We start from the raw sequence: 20,236 nt of genomic DNA on the forward strand, positions 1-20,236 counted from the left end.
CTAACACAGTTGTTAATCCTTTTCTCTAGCATTTAAGGGGTAAAGGGAAGTTACTGGTATCCAAAAGGTAAGATGCATGTATATTATATATGTCCCAAGAGCATCTTCTGTGGCATCAGTCATGGGAGTAGTAAAAACTGTAGATGCCTTTTTTCTGGAATAAAGTAATACTCAGAATACTGCCAGGCAGCTTTGCTGTCTCCCTGGTGGCATGTCAGAGAATTAGAGAGCTGGAAGAATTAGTCATTGTCGTATTTAAGGGACCTTGGCCAGACACCCTTGGAAAGCTGTCATCATTGTGTCACTATGGCTGTTACAGCCTTGATCAGGGGCCTACTAATAACTAGGAAATAACATTTTCTGTATTCTTCTTGGAAAGAATTCTCACCACAGGTCTTTGCTTTTCTGTGACCTTCCTATCCAGGAGCTGGCGAATCAGCAGAGATTATTTGTGTAATTGGAGGTATCGAGGTTCTTCCTGTTTAGTGTGTCACTTTATATCATACAAGTGTATGCCATTTCCCCCTCACATAGCAGTCACAGCAGGGTGAACTATAGCTGCTCATCTGTAGCCAGATCAATTCCAAATCAAAACTCAGCTTTACCTTCTGTCCTGATGTTGGGGATGGTCGTCTCCTTCACAGCTGTGGAAACATCCTGTGACAAAAGTGTCCAGCATATATATGCATGAAGGGACAGGAGCATTTCAGCTAATCTGGACCTTCCCCACACTGTTCCTGTTGCTGACTCATACATTTTATACCGTTCACGCTTAATTGACTCTGCTCCTGTGGCAAATTCTCAAGAGACACCACAATTTTATGTACATCTGATGCTTGCATCATACACATTTTGCAATTAGCAGCTTTTACCCTGAATTAATTATCTCATATTTTTCCCTGTCCCCACCCAAAAGATGAATTTTTAACAAAATACATTCTTTACGCTATCTTAAGTATGCACACAATTAGCCGCACTCCCGTAAATTGCTGATACAATTTTAAAATAGGTGTTGGAAAAGGCTTATAGTCTATTTTTCCACCTTGATGCTATTTTTTCTTATCTATCATGTCCTTTTCCAGTCACTTTCACTCTCTGTAAGAAAATATTAGCATACTATATTTTATGTAACTGAGTTGAATTAATGTCACGTCATTATCTGAAATGTACAATCTGCAAATTTAATAAATCCCACAAGGAAATTTAATATATATTTAAACAAAAAAAAAAGAAATTAATTCTATTCTTTCTTAAATTTGAGAATCAATTTGATATAGAAGTGTGGATATTTCCATGTCTTCTGATGTCATACACCATTACAACTATAATGTATTCACAGAATGACAGCACAGCTGAAGTTGTCAGGGACGTGTGGAGGTCACCTGGTCCAACCTTGCTGCCCAAGCAGGGTCACCCAAGCAGGGTCATCATCTACCTGGGCAACTTGTACCAATACTCCATTACCCTCACAGTGAAAAAGTATTTTCTGGTGTTCAGATGGAATCTCTTGTGTTTTGGTTTGTGCCCATCACCTTTGGTCCTGTTACTGGGCACCACTGGAAAGAACTTGGTATCTGTCTCCATCAGGTACTTATGTACATCGATAAGATGCTCTGAGCATTCTCTTCTCCAGGCCGAACAGTTCCAGACCTCTCAGCTTTTCCTCATATAAGTACTCCTCTGGTTCCTTTACCATCTTTGTGGCCTTCACTATGCTGTGTGCAGAATGTCCATGTCTCTCTTGTGCTGAGAAGCCCAGAACTGGACACAGTTTGACCACAACAGCACTGAAAAAAGGGGAAAGATCACCTCTTCTATCCTGCTGGAAACATATACTTTTAGCTTTTAATTAAAACCAGCATATTGATGGCTCATGTTCAACTTTCTGTCTTTAGGTCACTTTCTGCAGAGCTGCTTTCCAGATGGGTGATCCCCATTATGAACTGGTGCCTGGGGTTGTGCAGGACTTTTCACTCCTACTTGTTGAACTTCATGAAGTTCCTGTCAGCCTTTTTCTCCAGCCTCTTAAGGTCATTCTGGCTGTGACAACTGTGCGGTCTATCAGTCATTTCTCTCAGTTTTACACCTTCAGCACACTTGCTGAGGATCCACGCTGTCCCACCATCCATTAAAGAAGACATTGAATAGGATCAGACACAGTATGACCCCTAGACTACAATCCTAGTTGCTGGGAATGATACTTCATATTAGTAGACAATTACACATCATATATTTGCACTGGTTGGTAAACATTTGACCTTATTTCTATGTCTTCATAGCATATATGAATACTACCAAACAAAATAGAAGTCTGTCAAGGGTTAAAACTTTTCAAAGATTTGCTTTACAGTGTTGATGATGGGTGCTATTTAAACACATAAACCTCTTCAGCCTTTCTTAGAGCAATGAAATCTCATTGCTTTACTGCTAAGTTTCTTCCACCTGAAATGAATTTTAAATTAAATGGCATTCCTTATTCTTCCATCCATATAATAATAACCTTATAATTCATGCTCTCCATAAAGACAAAATGAATAAACATGTAAACACACACTGTTTAATCTTGAATTGAAATATGATAGAGCATATTTAATTCACGCTAAAATTTTGTACCATCTTGAAATATACGGACTGATCTTGAATCCAATGTATATTGAAACTGTTAATCAAACCTGTGTCAACCTATATCTACTTTGTGCATATAACAGATGCCCCAAAGCAAGAAGATTTTTTGTCCTATGTTTACTCCACCTGAAAACATAATCCACTTGGTTATAAAAGCCCAGCAGAATACTATACCATGTATTTCTTGGGTAAATACATGCTGTTGATTCAACTTTTAAAAAGAGTTTGAGACTGAGGAATTTCCTTGCAAAATTTCTAAATGACATTATGACAAGAGTTTGCAAGTTTTCTACTTGTCTGAAGTTTATAAAATGAAGCAAGGCTATATATCTACAGCTAATGTTTTTGAAAATAGATTTTCTGTACTAAGGTTTTTTAAATATACTATCATTAATTAACTATTTAAAGTATCTGATCTTAAAATGGTCCAAACATTAAGAAGTTCCTGATTTGAAAAACTATAAAATTTATTAGAACACTATATATTGAATTGCAAAAAATCTATGTTTAAATTTTGGCTGAAATTTCTAAGAAATCTTTCTATATGAACTATACTGCAGTAAAAAATAGACAGAATTGCTAATCAACTAAACCTTTTAAACTTAAAATCTCTTGAGGTGTTCCTTTGACTAATTAGTTCTTCTTCTGTCCTCAGACTGGCTATTGTAATTTCATATTCTGTTGAAATTGCAGGGGATGTTATGTACTGTTGATGCTGCAGAGAAGAGCTCTGAAAGAGCAGTGCTGTGGCAGATGTCCGAGGAAGAGATTCCATATGGGTTATCTTCCCTCTTGGAATAATGGGAAATTAATTCAATTAACTCCTCCAAGACATTTTATTTCAGATGCTGCATATAAAAAATTTGTTCAGTCAAACTCTATTAAAAAACACAGGGAGGGAGAAACCTAAGGTTCTGAGTATCAGTTATTATCTAACTCTCAGGGATAATGCAATTTTTAAACTGCCTGCCGTGATTCAATTTATTTCCCTTGAATACCCGTTCCAAGAAGATTCTCTAAGAAAGTCAACATTTGCATAGATGACAACCTCCCAAAACCTAACATAGTCAAGGTGATTTTTTATAAAACATTACTATAGGTTGTAAGTGTATTCAAATATGGCATGTGTACGTGTGTGTAGCATCTAACAGAAGCTAACAACCTTATACTTCCAAGGAAATATATTGCCTTGTCGATCTACTAATCTTCAAGAAATATCACATATCCCAGTTTTAGTTATTACTTCAATAAAATTTAGGTATCACAGAGCAGCAATATGTTTTTAGGAAGTCAGTATATTTAAAAAAAAGAACTAAGCAGTGGTATAAATTTACAAACATCTTGAAGGAAAAGAGTACATTTTAGGTAATAAGTCATCTAGATGATTGAACTAGAGAAAGTTAATGAACAAAAATATGGCAAATTCCACATTTGGAAAAAAGAACTTACTAATCTATTATCATTTACGAGATGTAAAAAGATAGTAATGAGAATTAAAAATATATCCATAGATGGAATCACTGTGAGAAGCTATAGGAGCAGATCCCAGAGGAGGACAACAATTTACATGTCTTGTAGATCTGCCACATCAGAATATTTTGTAAATTTTTTAAACCCTAAACACAAATTTTCCTGGCTTCCAGCTCTAACTGGAAAATATTACAACTTAAATTTTTGAGTCCTGCAAAATTATTGAAGATATTTTTAGCCAAATGCAGAAACTTTCTGTTCCTAACCTCTTTCATGTTGTTTTTTTTTTTTTAATCACAAGAGAATTGGTTTTCTACTTTTCAAAATATACCTATACCTTACTGCAAGCAGGTGAGTTTCATTTTTTAATGTCATACTTTATCGTGTTTAGTATTTGAAGCCATTGTTTATTTCTAAACAAAGAAATATTTATTGAAGAAGCAGAAAAAAAGTTATAATTTCTGTTGACGTATGTCCCAGGATGCAATGCCCTTCACCATTCCAAGGTATTCTGAGGTATAACAGCATTGTTAAAGCTCATATTTTTGAGCTGTTTTTAATTTCTTCTGGTTGCTTACAGATTACAGGCTTTGCATTGTAACCAATTCAGCTTCTTGAAATCATATTGTGTGCTTATTCTGCTTTTGATAACATTAAATACATTAAAAGTTGCAATTAATTCAGTGGCTCTGTCACTTTGGTTAGCAGTTCCTTGCAGATTGGCATTTATCAGAATATCTGTATGCAGTAGTAGTATTGACTTTTAAGATATTTAATGGGATAAGACTATCTTACCTTAAAGTCTCTCATCATGGCATATTGATGTAGATAAGATCTGCAGTGCCCCTCAGACTAGGAATTTTCTTATCCCTTTCCTCTTTTCCAATACTCTCTTTGAGAAGTTCTTCGCTTTCGGATGTTTTTATGATTCCCAGATTCACAGTAAACAAAAAACTGCTGCATTCAGGAAATGCTTCTAAGCATTTCAGAGAGCTAAAACAGTGTTAAAGCAGGAGGTCTTTAGTCTAGAGGTTGCCAGAGTTTCAAGTCCTACTCTGATTAAAGGCAAGTTTTAAGCACAGGAACACTAGGAGAGGGAAGGATATACCCACATTTATGGCTTCCCTACAGCACTGCCAGACGACTTGGGGTGTTAAATCTGGCAAGGCAGATGGGAGTTTAATGCATATTTCATCTATATATGCTGAATGGTGAGTCAGAAGAATTTAGGAGAACAGATCACCCTGCCATCCCAGTTTGGCAAATTTAACTCAAGCTTTTCTGGAGGAAACTATTTACAGGTTGATATTATGAATGACCAAACTGTGTTATTTGGCAAATAAAATGTTTGCTTAGCAGTAGTTGGCTGTAGTTTTTTTTGTTGATTCATAGTATAACATAGTGCTGGAGGTTCTTCCAGTGTTTGGGTTAGTACTTCTCTGTGTTAGCTGTATTGAACCTAAATGAAAATAGATGAGACAAGAGTTATGGAAAAAAGGGCTCAAACACTGTGTTTGTTTCTACACAGGATGACCAAAGACTTAATCATTGCTTTTTCTTAAGAGGTCTGGGATTTTTATTTAGTGAGTTTTTAAATTATTGCACTGGTATGATCAAAGACATAGCATGATATACCATACATTTTTCATGAATGTGGAACTGGGGATGGACTTTATTAGAACTGTAAAGTTCTTTTATTATTTTTATTTATATTTTTTATTATATGATTATATATAATTATATAAATAAATACACTATTTATATAAATAATTTATCTATAATAAATTATTATAAATATAAATTTTATATAATTATAATAGTTATGTAGATTAATTTATATATAAATATTTATTTACATTTATACATAAATTAAAATTATTATATAATTTACTATAAATAATTTATTTATAATAATTTAATTATTTAAATATTTATGATATTATTTATATTATAAATATAAAGATATTTATATCTTTTATTATATTTATTATATTTATTCAAGAGACATGTCTTGTGTCTCTTGAATGAAAAGCTCAGCACTGAGTAATGAACAATCTTGTGTTGGTAAAATTCTCATGCATCTTAACCAGAGAAATTGAGAGATACGCTGCATTGTATCTGCATTGCTTTTTAGACATTATTGGTTCTGTATTCCACAGTCTTTACATATGCTAGTGAAATGTGATTCTCTATAACAACTGTCTCAAATAATGCCATTATATGGTAGAAAGATAACACTTAGTAGAGTTTCTTGCTAGTGTTAAGAATTGATTTTGCTTTTCGAAGTTCTTTCATACTACTAAAGAAAATAAAATTATGCTTTTTTCTTCTTTTTCTCTGTTTCTCCTGAAGACCTATTGCCCTTTATGTCCCTAAATACACATTTTTCTTTCACACTTCATGCTCTTTATCTAACCATCTGTTCTGCTCTCTAAGCTCTGTTTCCCTGTGTGTCATGTCATAACACTCAAAGTTGAAAGAAATGACTTGCACGGTTGGGCAAACAACACAGGGAAAAAGTTGGTGTTTGGATGGCATTTTCCACATATTTGCAGAGCTTCTTATGGTAGCTTTCAGTAATCCTGAAATTTGTTGTAGTCAGAGTTCCTTTTTCTTTTTTTCTTGTGTGTGAAAGCAAGAAAGACAGTTGGTTGAAGTTTGTTAGTTTAAGAAATCTGAGGGCTACTTGTAAATATTCCTGCTACACTGCAATATCTTGTGATTACAGGCTTCCCTCAAGTTGTCATAGCTGCCTGATAGGTATGATGTTGCCACCATAGGAGGAAAGGCATTAAGTCTTAGTATATCTTCAACATCTTTTCCTGCTTCTCTAAGACCTTCCTCTAGTCTTCTCCTAGCAGCTGAGAGAGGAAGAGGATCTTGCACATCAGAAATTAGCATCTGCCTCTAAATACATCCTAGACTGTGCAACCCCCTTGCTTCCATGTATGCACATGTTGGGAACAGAGGCAGGAAGGAAGGAAGTCTTTGCTTGATCCCCAGGTTATGAGTAATTTTTCTCTGGGTTCACATCCAGTTAGCTGTTGAATGATTTTGGTGCGGGACTGACAAATTCATGACATGCCATTCTTGAGTCCTTGCATGATGTAGTTGTTCTCCCGTGACCTTTTCAGTACAGCACACCTTGACATTCCCTCCTCTGGATGTGGTACATAATTCAGCTTTAACTGAGGAAGCCCAAAACTTTAGCAAAAATTTGAGCCTTAGCTGGAAACTTGACAAAAGAAATGAGTTCAAAACTGTTTCTTAAACTAAGGCTGAGGTGATTGATTAACAGATAGCAGCTCTGCAGACATTTTTTCATTACTTTTTATCTTATAAAGACTGTCAGAAAGACTGTAGAAAGAGAATAAACTAGATAGTTTAACTCAAAAGCGAATTTTAAGTCTTGAAAGAAAAAAAAAAGACGTGTGTGGAATAGATGTATGCTTATGTACGTTTATATACAGTGGGTTTGTACATAGCATTTCAAATATTTTTGGGGGTAGTTAGGACATCGAACTTTTTAAAAGAAAGTATTCTTCTATTACAAAGATTTAGAGCACTTGTTTATGGGTTACACTTTTGGTGAGACTTTATGCAGGCACCACAATGTGAATCTCTAGATTTGTGTGGGACAAAGTAGCCCAGAACTGCAGGTGCAGTTTGGGTGTCTGCATGCTCAAACACTGCCTGCAGAAACAGATGTTGCCTCGTTTATCTCAATTGCTTTTAATCACACCATCCGTTCCTGTCTCCTACTGTGTAAGGTGTTGGACTGGCCTCTCACTGTAGTGCATGACCCAGTTTTTTGTAGTTCTACTCAAACACTGTCCATAGCTCCTGTTTTGAAGCTCCCACTGGGGAAGCCTCTCACTTCATTGGTACAATCTGCACATGATTCTTTAGCTGTAGTTTTCTTTTGGAAAAGGATGATCATTTATGTGTTCCTTTACAGAAAATACTGGCAGGAGAGAGGCATCCAGTGTGGGCTGTCATCTGGAAAGAATCTGAAACCAAGCTAATGTGTTCTGGTAATGTATTAGCCACTGTGAGTTTTCCCCTGAACTTAAACTTGAGGTTTTTATTAAGTTCTTTATAGCTGTTTAAATGTTTTCTCTTGTGTGTTGTTGTACTGCTCTGAATTGTAGCTAGTGTGAAAGTGCTGTCAGAAAGGACAGACTGATTTTTTGTTCTTGGCTTGCCTAAAGACAGCTCATCTTGGAAATGCAGTTTGACAGTCAGTCCTGTTAGGTAAATCACATACATGACAAAAGTTTTTCTTTTTTGGACAGGTGTTCATTTGATCTATCAACATTTTTCTCTACTTATTTGACCTAAAAGCTGCATGGTATTTGAATTCTAATTTGGATATGAATAGAAAATAATTCTTCTAAAAGTGTTTCTTAATTTTCATATGCATTTAATTTGGCAAAAAAACCCCAAAAAATCCCACTAAACAAACAAACAAACGAACAAACAAAAAGAGAAATTAACAAAAGATGAATACATGTAAATAATTATAGTTTCATCCAAAGAAGTGTGAGAAGACATCCAAAGGATGAAATGATTACATTGGTTTTTTAATTTTTTGGTCAACCTTGGGAGTTTGAAACAGCTTTTAACCCAACAAATTGTTTTTGTGTTTATTATTGGTGCAATGTATTGTAAATAAGTTTTTAAAACCTTATAGTCTCTGTGATATGTTAAATTACTATGGAATGGAGCAGGAAAGTACTTTCACAGAGCAATAAAGAACACTTCATTTTTTGCACTGATTTTTCTTATGTATCTTTTTTTGACAGTTTATAGATTTCTTTTTTTATTGCATACTAGCAAAGATGTGAAAAATTTGAAATAGTGCCAAGAAACCTGTTGGTTAACCATTTCATGCTTTTAGTCTTTTCTTGTTTAGCTTTTCTTGTTTTTGTCTTCTTTCACAGAGAACTGATACTTGGGGAAAAAGTTCAGATATCTTCAGGTGAAAATTTTGCATTCCATTTTCTCACTTCGATTGGAATTGGACTTTCAGCTTTGTTACTACAGAAAAAAATGTTTTACATGAAAATAGTTTGTGGGTTTGTATGATCTTGATGTAGTAATACCTTTTTATGTAAGCCTTTATTCAGTCACTTAAGTTCATTGTTGCTGTAGTTCTGTTGAGGTTCTGGCAGCACTGCTCACTTTATGTAAATAGTCTGGCTCCCTCTTTTTCACTGTCTAGATAACTGCCTGTCTATTTTTCTGTGACTACTTCTTATACACTCAGCACACTCCATGATACAGGAATCTATCCAGAACATTGCTTTTTGACTGTAACTGCCACAGACTAGGCAAGTATGTGCAGAGCTCTTAGGTGCAGAAACAGAGTATTTTGATGTACTCCTGATCAAGAGATACAAAAAAGTTTTTATTTACAGCAGATAGTGTACAAACAGTTTTTATTTATGCAGGTAAAGCTGTTGGTGAAGAAAATAAGGTGGCTATTTTCTGCCTGAAAGGAGTAGCAAAATATTTACAATCTTGTCCAGCCTCTCACTGTGAGATTTGCTGAAGAAAATGCTAACAGCTGTCAGAGAATAGACAGAGCCTACTCCCTATCAGAAGTCAAAATTTTTGGTGTTAGGCTTAGGAAAGGGGAAAATCTGGCTGCTCTGCTTCTTGGACTAGATTTGATATGAACAATTATCATAATTTCATTCTCTTGGCCTCATCTGCAGCCTATTGCCATCAATTCAATGTGGTAAGGTCAGACTGTGCTGATGAGTGTGTCCTCTTTTAGCTGCTCTTGCAACCAATTTCAGTTACCAGCACTGCTTCCCTAGCTTACCATGCCTTCACAAAAAATAACTAGCCCAGAGAACAGAAGATGCCAAGACATGACAGTCATCATTTTTGAATTAAAACAGTGTGAACACTTGAGGATTTGAGAAAAATTCATGTGTTCATCTGGTAGCTTCTGTGTTTATTAAACCCTTTGCAATGTAAGTTAAAAGTACATCTGAAATAGAAGGCTGCTGAGTTTGGCAAAATATTACAGAAACATTAAAAACTAAAATTAGTCAGAAAAAGAAGTAATGTTGTAAGTATTCATGCTTTGGATAATTACATGTTTGTTCTGCATATGGCATTTTAAAAAAACATTAATTTTTAGCAATCCAACAAACACTGGCTCAGTGATCTGGTCCTTTCTGCATGTTCATGTAGATAAGTGTTTACTGTCTGTAGATTAGCCCATCTTTCTCTTTCTAGTAGCAATTACAAATTTATATATCATATAATAATTATTCAATTCATTTTGTCTGATACTGGAGAACACCTTGCAGACTAATTTCTTTTCCCTTAATTAAAAAGTTTTTCTTTGTGAAAGCATATATGGGTACTTTTTCTTTCTGTGTATTCTCAGTCAAGCTGTAATTTTTCTATGGACATTAGTTTCTCAACTTTGAGGGACTCTGACTTGCCTTATTAAAGCACTTTGTTGTCAAGAGAAATATAGCTTTTTTTAGTATGTTTCTATGTAGGGCTGTATAAAACTCTGTGAAGCTAAATGTTTTACAGGAGACTGAAGCCAGCACTGAATATGCTCCAAAGAGCTATGTTCTCTATTCCAAACAATCTCTTTTGCTCAGAACTGTTTATTTTTATCCTTTGTTTTCTTCTGCTCTTTGCTTGTTTTCTCATCCTGGGACTTTTTTTTTTTTTTTTTAACGTTTCATTAGTATTACCTACTTTCATTAGTATTATATAAATGTAAAATATAACCACAAATATAAATAAAATATATATGTGAATTGTCTGTATAAGACATAGGCTTCTGTGAATGAATAGTTTTGGATTTGTTTTTTTTTTCATGATGTTTGATTGTTTAATTGAATTATGTTCCCTTAAACCACTCAGGCATTTTCTAACAAAGGGAATAGATTTCCTCAAGGGACAAAATAACCATATGGCTTTTGCTAAATTCAAAGGTCTGCTGGTACCCTGACTTCAGATGTCTTCTTTTTCTCTTGGGCTGTAAACCAAAGTCTCCTGCCACCCGAGGAAGTTCACAACACAGAAAATTGCAATGTGTTTGGGAAAACGGCCGTCACTTTCTTTTCTTAACTTAGTCATACCTGCTCTGAAATGCTGACTTATTTATTAGAACTGGAACTCCCAGACAGTACGGTAACCATCATTCCTTGGAATAATCCTTTCTCCCCTTCACCCAATTAATCATTGATATTGTTGAAATTTTAAATCCTAACAGATATTTGCTTTTATCAGCCTGCTCCTTGAAAGGTTGCTATTTCCAAAACTTTAACTGTGGCTTTCGTTCTGTGGAATTGAAAGCTGCTAAGATTCAAAATATTTCTCTCTCATGTAATAGGTAGAAAATACTTTGGGCTGTGTGTTTTGTTAAAAATAAGGAAAATTATCCTTAAAGATTTTAAAGCATGATAAGTTGTCTTTATGGTGTCTTTTATCCTGGAGGTTGGCTCTAGCATCTGGCTGCTATTGGATAAAGAGCTAAATAAATTCTGATTTGATATGCAGGAGCTACATGACACATAATGCTTCTTGCTTTTTTTAATTAAAGCAATAATTTTGTCTTTTTGAAACAGACTTCAGAGGAGTAAAACAAAGAAAGAAAAAGGAAGAGAAAGGAACCGAGAAAGGTAAATATTTATACTTCACATGTGTAATGCAAAGCTATGGAAACATAATCTAGAGATAAAGCTCTATATCCTGTAAATGAAGAAGAAAAGTAATAACTGACCCCAAAGATTCTGTCTCTAAAACTCTTTGAAGGGACATTTCAGGCTTTTATATGTTTTCCTGAATCTCCCCTGTAATCTCTTTTATTTATTTTTATCTTTGGAATAAGGCGAATAATTTTTGAGTTTTTATCTTGGACTAGGGCTTTTGGAGTCTGTCGACAAAACCAAGTTGTAACCTTACTGAAATATTTATTTATCATACAGTCACACAAATTAGCAAAAGACACAAGAGTATTCCACCCTCACATTCTAACCTGATGAAATTTTTATTTCTTCCATAGCCTACTATTAAATCTTAACTGTGTAATAAAACAATTATCACCAAGACCAAGTATTCTTTCCTTCCCTCTCTGTCTTCTTTCTTAATTGGGTTTTTCTGGCACAACATGAACCAAATAAAACTAGACAATAAAAAAGATACAGTCTAGATGTTTTATTTTTATGTGAAATTTCCTCTTCACCTACTGAAAGAAATATTCCTTAAGTAATTTGGTGCAATATTAAATTTTGCTTGCAGATACAGTGGCATTCATTTTTCCCCTGTATGATACTTTCTTTATGCAGAAATCAGTAAAAATCGATTTCAGCCAACATATATAGGATACTGGTAAAATAATATTAATGCTAGAAAGCCAGCTAAAAATGTTCCTTATTGTGCACTGGATGCATACACTACATTAAGACTTTACCTCTTGAAACTCTGCCTTGAGATACCAGGTCATCTTTCTGAGGAGAAAACAGAGGGAAGGTACAAAGAAATCTACAGTTTCTGTGGGATGATGTTACGTGTTGATCATGAGAAGTAACTCCATCTAAATATTCAAAGGTTATTTGGGCAGTCTCAATCCATTGTATCAATGCCTATGATCTCCTTTTCAGAAAAAATAAGTTGAAAAAACTGAAAAATCTTTATATCCTAAAATGGATGGAATCTTTTCTTGCTACAAGTCTGCTCAAACACCTCTTACAGCCATTAGAAACTTAATTGGACATTAAAAAACACCTGGAAGGAATGTTCTTAAAAGCTCATGAAGGCAGTAAAGACTTCAACATGAAGAAAAGAGGTCCACAAACTGTGCTTGAACATACTATCTTGATAAGAAAGGGGGAAAAGGAACTGATATAATAGTAAAAAAAAATAAAATTTTACTGATAGAATTGTAATTACTGATGCAACCATAATACACAATTAGTGATAGAATTGTAATAAAAGTTTAAGTCACTTCTCCCAGTGTGGTGTCTTTCCCAAAGCACAACTTACTTATAACTAGTTTCTAAACTATCTGATATACCTTAAGGACCAACAAATGCCAGTTTACTCCAACACACTGCAAAATCACATATGCACAAAATACAGCTGAAGGAGAAGTGTTCATCAATGAGATGATAAGAACCATGACATTGGTTTTGCTGGTTGTGTTCACTTACAAAGCTCAAGAAAGCTTTTTCAGAAAACTTTGAATGGAAGAAAGAAAATTTTCCTTCCACACGGAAGGAAGGGAAATAAGTGAAGTTTTACATAGGGAAACAAATAAAAGGAGGTGAGATGATATAATTTTGATTGCAATAGATTAAAAAAATAGAAGTTTCCTACCTTGTAAAAAGAATTATTTATCTAGTCAGCCATGGCTTGTTAAGATAAGAGAACTAAACTTACTTGATTATAAACATGACCTTCTTACTCTGTCATGTAAAATCTTGTAAAGGACATAGGTGTACAGAATCAATTTTCTTAACAGCATCTGACTGAATAAAAATCAGACATAATGCAAACTAATGCTTGTAGTAAGTTAGGGTGTTCTCAACAAAAAGGCCAATCTCATGGAAAGACTGATATGTCCCCCTTGGCCTCAAAACTGAGGTGGATGAGCACCACATACCTGGTAGGAACAGTTGTTGGAACACTTAATTCCAAATCATGCTCATAAATTATTATGTAGTGTTCTAATTATCACATGTATACCAGGTGACTGCTCTAAAGTATACCAGGGACTGCTCAAACATTGGCAAAGAAAATTGCATTTCAGCACTTGGAATTGTTCTTGGATGTCATTTAATTTACTACCATATGCTTAACACTAGAGGTTTTTTTCTCCATGAGAAATAGTGGAAGCCTATTTTCAGACAATTCATACTATTGAATTGTTGAGAGATGAAAACAATATCCTGGTTCAAATGAAGGAAAAAAACCCCCTATGTTCATGAAAGAAACATAAATATTACACATGTCTGAAATTCTACTAAGAGGCTAAATAAAGTCAGCTAATGCAAAACACATGTTCATAGAATTATAGAATGATTAGGGTAAAGAGATCATCTTGTTTCCACCCCACTGGCACTGTGCAGTTGAATAGTTGCTCAAAGCCTCATCCAACTGAGATTTCTTACAAAATTTTATCATGAAACACATTTTCCTTGATTTGCTACATCAAAGACAGAGGAAACTATTCTGGATTGAAACAAGTGAAATGGACAAATATGTCCAGTTACCCTGTGTAGTCTTCCAAATCTTGCTTTATAGGCAGACAGAAAAATTAAATTGGAAATACTTCAGTAAAGGATTCTTTTTTTCTCCTCAATGCAAAATTGTCCCTTCATTGCACACTGTATTTGTAATGGATGATTGTGAAGAGGTGGTGTCCAATATTTGTGAAATGCAAATATTTTGTTGGAGGTTGAGCAGAAGATCATTTTATACAAAGCTCAAGCCTTAAGAGACTCAGAATAAATGTTCGTCAGAGCCCAGTAATAAATGAGCAGGTGTTTAGAAATCAACATGGGCTAATTGTGCCACCTGTGTTTGGAAGGAGCTGACTGTCAACTGCCTTGTGATTGGCAAACGTTGCTAATTTATTGCACTCAGGATCCTTGGTAATCATACCTGAAGGACCCATCTTAGAAGTCAGTGAAGTATTAGGCCTAATAGTAATTATAACTATTGTTGTAATGGAATAAAACTAATTTATTTATCTTTTCTGTTGACTGGGTTTCCTTCTCTTTGTTCTTGTTTTCATATGGTTTCTAAATAGTGTTATGTTACACTGTGCATATCCACAACAGGGAATGCCAGCCTTTCTTTCTCTCCTGTGAAAAAATTGTAAATCAGAATTCAATTCAAATAGTCAGTAGAATTACTTGGATTGACTCTGGTATGTGCAAAAACAGTACTAAGCAATAATAGATTAAAAAAATCCCAGCTTTTTTCTCCCTTTTTTTTCTTCCTTTCATTATAATGTGGGAAAAAGTAGTATTAAAACCAGTGAAGCAGCTTTGTCTTTTGTTAAAGCAGTTGAAAGGTTAGCATGCCATTTTAATTATGGTACATTAATCTGTCATAAAAATACTCATGATTAAGGATATCAAATCTTAACTTTTTCTCAATTACTGTTAATTATGTTTTCCTTATGAGTAACTTTTCTAAAAGTTCTTGGTTGCAAAAAGGGCTAATGATATTATTAGTTCTAAGTGCAGTACAGTATAGTCTAGCTTTTAATTACTTCAATAAAGTAGGAAAAAAGAAATTGCATGTAGTATTATATAGCATTGTGTTGTACATTTTTAGAGCAGAGGTACTGTAGGGTGATTTGCAACAACAATGTCACAAAACTCACAGTTCTTTACACTTGCTTAATACAGCAAAATTAAAAGCTGATTAAATCAAAACAGAAGTGATACTAAAGAAGTTAGTGAAACAGAGCAATCTGCTTTTAATGCTGGCTGTTTTATAGAAGATATTGCCTGTACTATGTGCACGACACAAACATGCAAGCTTATTGTACATATTATGGAGTACTCACAAACACATGCTCAATCCAATTCTCAATTTGAAAGCAGGAGAAACATAATGATTTATAGATAGGCTTCTGGTACACTGTGTGGATATGTAACTACAAATTTTGACCCAAACTGCTACCAGTAATCTTAAGGATCTTCAGGAACAGTCTGATATCCCAAAGACTATGTCAAATGGACAATTTATTAACCTTAGATTTTGGTGGCTGGGTTTTTTTGTTTGTTTGTTTGTTTTTTGAGTTTGGTTTGGTTTTTGTTTTGTTTATTTGTGTTTGTTTTTTTTTCAATTTCTGCTTTTCGTACATCATTCATCTTTCTAGAGAGATGCATTTTTGTCTTATAAGTGTTTGGAGACAAGCATCAGTTCATTAGCCCTGGTTTGATTTTATATAATTTTGACTTTTGCTTCAATAATCTTGTTATCCAGAGCTTCATAGTATTTGAGAAAATCCCTTAGCTTTCCCTCCTGGCTGATATAATAAACACAGAGCAGTTTATTCAAGACCATCCAGTTCTTTGTAGTATGTACTTGAATGTAACAGGATCCCTCAGGAACTTCGGAAATCTTGTTTTGCAAGTGAGCATCTGCCTGGCATATATCCTGTCTTTCTCAAGGTTAGTTTTATCGATTGGTTACACCTGATTCTGCCTACTATCATCATCCTATGTAACTCCATTTATATTCTGAGTTGTCTCTTTGATTTCAAAATACTGTGTGAAAAGCACAGTCTGGGTCACAGTTACCCAAGAGTCAAAGACTGTTCATGATTTTTGGATGAGTAGCCCTGCTATTATAAACAGGAAGCTGTAAATCAGATACAAAGAGGAGATCTCAGGTTTGTCATGAGAATAAAGGATGATTCCCATGGTAGATGATATTGGTGGTCATCTTCTTCTTCTCAATAGCACTTCCAGTTTAGACAATTGCATCAGACCTAACATGGAAGTGAAAAGTACATCTGGAAAGAAAAACACAAAACTGGTCATTTCTTAAAATTCTGTTCATATAGTATGCAAAGTGCCCATACAAGTATTTAATCAGCATCGTGTTTATTGTGATGCTGAAGTCATGATGGTGTTGGGTTTCCTCCTATTGATGGTGTCTGTTCTCTACTACAAAACCGGTTTTTATAACTTGTTTGTAAAAAGTAGGTTTTTATTTTATACAAATATGGGGTATAATGCTCTCTCCCTGATTTCATGATCACCCATTGTTGCACTCTGGATTAAGCTATAAACTGCCCAGAGCGGTTACTTTTTTATTTAAGACTTTTTAAAAGCCTTTTGGTTCATTATGACCTCTAATTAGCATCCAGAGAAAGAGTCACACACTCTTCTCTAAGAGAAATTCTTTTTATTTAGTGAGAAAAATAAGATATTTTGGCAAAAGGTTTTTACAGGAGTAAAATACAACCAAGAAAAAAAGCATTTCACTAAAACATTCAGCACCAAGACCCATTCCACAGGAAACACCCACTAAAACAATCCGTATACCAGCTTTAGTACAACACAGTTCATTGGTTTTAAGTTACCCACAACAGAAAGAGTAACAGAAGAAAACAGCTTGAGAGGGGTAAAGAAAGAGAGAAGAAGAAAGGAGAGGGAGAAAGGAGAACAGTTACCAACAAGATTCGATGATTCACACGGTGCTGGCTGTAAAGGGAGAAGAGAGAGGAGAGAGACCATGTGGAGTCTCATGTATTTATAGAGTTCAGTTTTCCGGATATCCTAGCATTGCTTTCCAGGCCAGAGTGAGTTGTGCTGTAGCAGTCACAGGCTGCAGGGGTGTGCTGTGGGCGGGCTGCCAGGCAGGTCTGCCTTGACTGACAGCGTGGCTGCGAAGCCTGCAGCTCTACCATGTGCTCTTCCTGGGTAGCAGGTCTTGCCCTCCGGCTCTGCCCTGTACCCTCAGCACAGGCATTATGTGCAGGACTTACCATGTTCCTGCAGGTCCAGGCCCAGCCCATCCCCACACGCACACACACTCTCACAGTGAGTTGGTTCCAACCAATACCAGTAATTCAGTGAGATTTGGATCCAGGATCTCACACCCTCTAGATGCAAATAGGCACTGACTACAAGAAATAGTTTGAAAAAAGCTGCATTGTAATTTGATTTTAATGGGAAGTTGGTACGTTACCACTTGGCACCTCTTAGCATCCTCCATACCTCCACCTTAGTCTTTAGATGCTTAAATAACTTTGAAAATTTGGTCAGATTTCTGTTCTTTGCAGCAGGAGAATCTTTTCACCACTGTAACTCTTCTACAAACTTTTGTGTTTGTGTGTTCTGATTTTCAGTGGATGATTTCTTTGGCAAAAGATATTGAGACTTACAAGCGTCCTCCACCAATCCGCAAGGTGAAATTTTTCCATCGCTTTATGTGTGTAGCTGTATTTTTTTTTTATAAACAGCTCAGGTAATTGGCAACTGCTTACCCTCCTGTTACCTCTGCTAATGTTTGAGGTTTTGTGTGATCTGATTCTACTATCATTTTCAGATGCTTTTTCAAAAGCCCGAATTTCGCTATACAGTCATTTCATAGACATTTCTTTTCTTCATTACGGCAGATTAGTGGGATTTGGGGAGACCTCCAGGCCTTAGGATGCTAGCCCCATTACCTGCGAGGTGAATGCCCTTCCCCCCACCCCTGCACGTGGTCCAGTGACCCCGCAAGGAGCACACACAGACCACCAGGGAGGGACGGACAAAAGAGAGAGTTTATTGTGGGGTTGGGGTTTATAAGGCTTTTAGGAGGGTCAAAATGGGCCAATCACAAGTTCAGGGTCACACAGAAAAAACCATCAGGTAAAGGGTCAACAGCCAATAGGAAGGGGTTAACAAAGGACCAATGAGAAACACCTCAGGACACCTTCCCAGGACACCTTGTATGAGAGACAATAGCTTCACAGGGGGTGTCGGGAAGAGGGAGACAGTGATACTGCAGAAAATACAAAAAGCCATTTTGAAACATGCTTAAACCACAGTAAAAACTTCTGTTTCTATAACATTAGAGCTGTTTTCCTCACCAGTCCATCTCTGACAGGACTTTTTCCATCCTGCATATGGCAAATCCATTGCCACACTTCATAGTGGTGGAATAAACAGTTTCTAATTTGTTCCTGCTGCTATTCCCTTCTTATCCTGCTGAAGTGCACAAGCAGCATCAGTGCAATGTGTCTGGGAGGCATTGTATCAATCCACACATACTAAAACAAGCTAACATGTTTGAATGTTTACAAGATCAGTTTTAAATAAAGAAAATGCCCCAAATATCATGACATTATTAGCAATCAATTGTCAAACAACCCATGAAAGAGTCAGCAGTTTGAGATGTAGATGCTGTAGAAAAGGAGCAGAGATGGGTGCTGAATGAAAATGCATCTACAGATAGTAGAGGGTCTCTAAGGAAGGTTGTGCAATTTGGCATAGTGAAGGTTGTGAAATCACTGTCCTATGTCATGCATCTGTTTTTAAGGAAAAGTCCTTAAATATTATGTGATGGATCGATGCCACTTCTAGCCTTTAGTTGCTTATTAATCAGCATTGTTTGAACTTTTGCACAACAATTTTGCAGAACAATTTTGAACAGAGTAGTGCCTTCTTGCCAAAGGTCAGCTAACTGGCCCAGAAGGAGGGATGGAGCTTTTGACATTTTATTAAAGCCTTGGTGCTTATTGATTGTAGGAATAAAGAAAAACTGTCTGTAAAATAAAAAGATACATTCCACAGTAGTTGCCTTTAATCTCACATAAAGGGTATGCTGGTGTGCCATGCCCTTAATACTTTTCCAGCACCAAACTTGGGCTCTTTTATGCTCATTTGGTGCCCTGTTCAAACTGTCCTCCTTGGTGCTCTTCAGCTGCTGAGTTTGTGAATAACAAACTACCACTCTGAGCTTAGATGATCTAAAGATAAACCAAACCATCACTTCCCATGAACTTTAATAGTATTTGGTTTTGACTATGTGCTACAGGTTTGGGCTGATCATAAACTTTTTACCTCTTTTGGCAGTGTTGTTAAGTATGATTGGGGATTATTTCACAGATTTTAGGATTATATTACAAACTGGATATACAATTTTATTTCTACAATAAAACTTAAACCTGGAGGGTTGTTTTTATTATTTTTTCCCCTATAGATCTTTGTCGCAAAAAGGGTAAGTGTCGTAATCCCTGTTAAAGAGTGTAATGAGAGGAGTGCTTATTACATAAAACAACTTTCTTTGGCTGTGCAAATTTCCTATGTTATTAAATATACAAAATGCTAAATAAAGACACAAACTTTTAATAAGAACACTAATTCTTTAGAGCTATACTTAAATTAGCTTTCACCTTATAGATATTTGCCTCTCAGGAAGGAAAATTTTTCAACTGTGTCTACTAGTTTTATGAATTTATGCTTTCAGTTTATTCTTGGTTAGTAAGTTTTATACTAAATATGTTCATTTTATAAATCAAACTAAGTATGTTCACTTTACAAATCAAACAATATTTTTCTGCTTGCCAGACCCTAAACTCTTTCTGAAATTGTGTACTCCACATTCATGCATTTTCAGCCAGATCAGTGATCTGGAGAAGATTTGG

The sequence above is a fragment of the Manacus vitellinus genome, unplaced genomic scaffold (assembly GCF_001715985.3).
Source record: "Manacus vitellinus isolate BGI_N305 unplaced genomic scaffold, ASM171598v3 scaffold_9_pilon, whole genome shotgun sequence".
NCBI classification, from domain to species: Eukaryota; Metazoa; Chordata; class Aves; order Passeriformes; family Pipridae; genus Manacus; species Manacus vitellinus.